The sequence below is a fragment of the Phyllostomus hastatus genome, unplaced genomic scaffold (assembly GCF_019186645.2).
Source record: "Phyllostomus hastatus isolate PE091 unplaced genomic scaffold, TTU_PhHast_1.1 phas_scaffold_21, whole genome shotgun sequence".
NCBI lineage: Eukaryota > Metazoa > Chordata > Mammalia > Chiroptera > Phyllostomidae > Phyllostomus > Phyllostomus hastatus.
This window is the reverse complement of record NW_025334017.1, coordinates 23,966,292-23,971,025: the sequence shown is the minus strand read 5'-3', so window position 1 is coordinate 23,971,025 and position 4,734 is coordinate 23,966,292. Positions and strand designations below refer to the sequence as shown.

Below are 4,734 nucleotides of genomic sequence, written 5' to 3'. Positions count from 1 at the left end.
TGTGTTCCTGTCCTCTGTTCCTTGCACATTAGCTGCAACCATGCAATGGGAATTTGCTGGAGAACTGGACATCTCTTCTCTGGACAAGTCATCAGCTGAGAGAATGCCAAGCATGGCCAGTGGCAAGAGAAGCAGTCAGGCCCAGTCACCTGCCTCAGTCCCCACCTCAGAAGGAGGTGCTTTAGGAGAAGAAATCCCTCTTTGGCAGTATCTCAAAGGTTGTCCTGGGGGGAAACCCCAGGCCTCTACCCCGAAGGAACCAGCAGCCCTCTCTCAGATCTCTGGCCCCCCAGTGCCCGGGATTGCTCTGAAGTGTTCCTCAGCCCTTTCGGGGCCCAAACAGCCCAAGCACAACTCCAGGAAGAAACCAGTGGTGAACAGGACAAGGGAGTTTGAGCTGGTGGCCCAAGGAGATACCACCCCAAACGAAAGCCCCAAAGGGCCAACTTCCAGCAGACAGGCCAGGGCCATTGCGCCTCTCCGTGCGTGTTGGAGGACACAACAGTGGAGACCCCAAGAGCAAGATGTTTCAAGTTCCAGGACATTCGCAGCTCTGGGCCACGGCCCAGGAAGGAGTCAAGCCCAGAGTGCCCCCACCCGCAGGTGACCAGGGTCTGCTTCCTCATCCGCCACGACCGGAAAAGAAGCAGTGACCTCCTGGAGCACGGGTCTGCCCTCCATGCCTCGTGCTGCAGAGAGAAATCGACAGCCTCAGAAGTCAGCTTGTGGCTGTGCAGTGCCTCGTCAACAAGTTCCAGATCCTTTGAGGCTGGACCCAGCACCCTGCCCCCCTTCCCGCACACACAGAGCAGCTGTGCCTTTTGAATCCAGGGCCTGCACCCGCACCAGTTCCCCGTTCTCCTCGCCCACTTCTCACCAGAAGGTCCTGCTTTGCTGTGTACCAGGGCTTCCCTCTTTCCTGAGGCTTAGCACAGCTTTTGTCCCCTGTGTGTTGTGGTGTTAAACTAAAGTACTCCTCAGAGGGAGAGAGGGAGAGAGGGAGAGAGAGAGAGAGATCGTGAGAGAGAGACAGAGCCTGGTGATCCTGTTGGAGAGATTTTGTTTTTCAGGGGGTAGAGTCAGGAAATTAAGGTCAAGATGCATTGTTTTAGGGTATGTTACTTTCATGTAACTTCACATGAACTCAGGAACTGGCAAAGAAAAAGGTTAGGAGCTTTGAATGATAGTGTGAAGAAGAGGCAAGAAGAGGGAAGTGTGGGAGGGTTTCAGTGAAAGGGTGGGAAAGTGGACAAGGACAGGCTGAAACCGGAGGCGGAACACAAGCTTCAGGAGGGTATGATGGTTAGGGGCCCACCTAAACTTGGATGGTACTCTCCAAAGAATAAAATGTAATGAAGGGGCTATTTAGAAAAAACCAACAAGGGTTAGCGAAGCCCAGTGGGAGGGTGAGCATTTCCCAGGTTATCACCCCCAGCCTGAAGAGGAAAGGAGCGGGGCAGTTACTGGAACACGGGGAGAACCAGAGCTGTAGAAGGCAGGGAGGCCTTGGGTCGGCAAGCGGGGTGAAACCCTGGCCCAGTAGAGACGTAGCTGGGGGATGGGGCTAGGGGATCTCCCCCTAGTGGTAGCCATTGGTTTAGTGCACATGGAGGCCAGAGGTCTAGGGGAGTGTCAGAGAAGCAATCGTGGGGTCAGCCTCCTGGAGAGAGCGCTGTGGAGAGTACATCTGGGGAGGCGGAGGACTGTCCAGCGACGGGGGCCTGCACCACGAGTGGAGGGCGTGCGGGCCGACGTGGGCGCAGGGCAAACACAGAGCGCGCGCACTCTTCACCGGCCTCCTTTTCAATCTTTCACTCTTGCTTTTCATGCTGCTTCTGCTTTTTCCTGTCAAAACAGTACCTACATTGTTGGAAAGGCACTAGTCTTGAAGGGTGTCTTCAGGGGATAATCCTTTCCCTTTCCCCCACTTGCCCCTCCCAGCTACAGTGCTCATGGAAAGGTGACAAAAATCAAGCCATTGTGCAGCAGCTTGCTGGCGGGCAGAGGGGCACCGAACCAATAGGATCGGCAGTGGACTATCAGGGCAAATGGAGAATCCCACCAACCTTGTCTTTTCCCCTGGGGGAATCCAGTCTCCCCTGGCCACCTAGGTCTAACACACCCTTTTCAGTTTAGTTTCTTGTGTCTCCATCTAGTCACTGGCCTTCCTTCACTGGGTAGCTATGGAGGAAGGAGAAAGAGAAGGAAGAAGTGAAGAAAAGACGGAGTGTGGCTTTTCCCCTTCCTCTCTTGTCACTGAAATAATGCACTACTGATTTCCCTCTGTGGGTGGCCGTGAGCACTTGAACCCAATTGAGGGAGGGCTCCGGAGCCAACCTTTAATCACTTGTCAATTCGGTAACCGTGACCCGTAATGGTATTCTCAGCATTTTACGAGGACATTACTCATAATGATTGGTATCTTTGTGTGTGGATGGGGCTCACAGAACACGGCTAGGCTAATGTCCCCTTTTAGGCTGCACATACACAGTCTATTTTCTAGTCTGTGGAAATAGCCACTAATTGGAGCATCGGGTGCCATTTGTGAGCCTGCCTTGTTTGCCCTGTGGTTGGTGTGAAACTAGTCAGCCCATTTCTGATTACAAAATATCAGGTTGGTCTCTCTGCCTTTGTCATTTCTCAGCTAATAACACGCACCATGTCCTAATGCTGGTAGCATAAGATTTGGAAACAGAAGATACTGTCCCCTTTTAAGCCCCCAATAGTGTGACCTTGAAAAGTTGCTCAGAGTTGCACTCTGAGCCTTACTCTTCTCATCTGTAAAGTGGGGGTTTTAATATTGTTATTTTCCTTGCACACGTAGCTCAGAGGGTTATAGCATACTTTGGAGGTTGAAAAGCGCAAGTAGGCATCGATTTTTGTTTGCTTGTTTGGGTGATTCATACACCATGATTCAGGAGACAGGATTCAATGAGCTAGACATGATTATCCCTGGCAGTGACAAGAAACTTGAAAATACATGCTTCTCAGAAAGTGTGTCCTTTGGGGGCCAAGGCACGTGGTTGTTGAAGCTGGGGACCACTCAGGGGTGAATGCCACAGCCTTGCTGCCAGAGCAGAAAGCTCGAGCCAGTGGGGCCGACAGAATTACGTGTGTGGATTATTTCCAATCATAGTATCAGGAAACCATTCTCCTTCCCAGCTCTTTCCATGACTTCTAATGGACAGCAAACTGGGAAATTAGCATTCTCTAATGGATTTAACAGTAACAACACTGAACAGAATCAGCAGCTGGGTTCAAGACCCAACTGTTGTACTTTCCAGTTGTGTGACTGCAGACAAGTCATTTATCATTGCTTAGCTGGAGAAAGAGGATCTTGAAATCCATTCTGCAGGACTGTTAGGAAGCGACAGTACATTTGTATACACAGTAGCATTTTGCAGGCTGCAGAGCAGGGGACAAATGGAAGTATTAGCATTCTTCCCAGACACTGAGGGAGGTGTCACTGAGCAGTGCATTTGCTCACACACAAATAGCAGAAACCGAGGGGGAAAAGTAAGCAAAAGTCCTGGTTAATTCACACACTGGAACAACCAGCTTCTGAATCCTACAGATGTGATTAGGTGGTGTCCAACAGAGAGCCCTGGTGGCAACTTCAGTGGCTGGACATTTGAGCCAACGAGCAAAAGCTGAAGGGGCAATTTCCTCTACAGAAAAGAGGGATGGGAGGAAGCCTAATGATTTCCAAGCATACTCAGGGCAACTTTGGGAATGTGGCGAGCAGCTGCACCATTTCCACAGAAAACAGAACTTGCAGGGGTGTTGGGGTCCGTGGGTTGGGAGCTGGGGCAGCGGGGCAGGCCAGAGCACTGTGGCCTGACTGTGCATGCAGCCAGACTGCCTCCTCCAGACCTAGGCTGGGGCACAGACACACAGTTGAAGCACATTGAGCAAATGTGTGCTGACCCCTAACATTGAAAGATTTATCTTTGTGAGATGGAACTTAAAGGTGCCCGTGGGGCAAGAGACCTTACTATGGCAGGTAGCTCCCCCCCAGAACTGAAGTGTGCTTTAATCTCTGAATGAGCCACTTGGGACCATTTATTACAGCCTTACATAACCCGAAATACAAAATGAAATCCGGAGATAGTCATCCTTCATTCATTCATTCATTCACTTTTTATCTGTGGATCTGGTATGGCTGACAGTTATGCACGGGCAGAAAAACCAGCGTGGACAGGACATAGTCCTTTCCACGATGAAGTGCCTTGAGTTGGGAGGAGCATGAAGCCCATAGAAAACTGTGGTGCACAAGTGCACTAGATGGAGAGTGCACTGTGGAGGTCTGGGGGAGAAAGAAATGTCACCTGACTGGAGATGATGGGTAACACTACAGAGAGAGTGGCATTTGGATCGGGACCTCAGAATAGGCAGCTTTTGGCAGGACGTTTGCAGCAGGAGGTATGGCGTGAATCTTTACGTGGAAGTATTTGATTTTTTATTATGTCACAGCGCTTGTACATTACCCTTTTTCAACTTGGGAGGTTTTTACATGGTGTTTCATACGTACCTGGAGTGAACAGCCCTTCTTTCCAGCTTCTTTTCCATAGTTTCTCTGAAGAGACTCTGCTCAAACAAAACCTTCCTCTGGTCTTTTATCGTCCTTGTCATGTTCAAATCCTCCCCATCTTGTGAGACCATGTTCTTGTTTTTTTCCCCCTGGGGAGAAAGGACTCAGCCTGTCTCTAACTCCTACTTATAAAGCTGAATCTC

General features: G+C 50.4%; 1 pseudogene; it reads left to right on the top strand.

The window, feature by feature from the left end:
* The first annotated feature begins 325 nt into the window (after nt 1-325).
* Nucleotides 326-2,814, top strand: LOC123833275 (annotated as a pseudogene).
* The last annotated feature ends 1,920 nt before the right edge of the window (nt 2,815-4,734 follow it).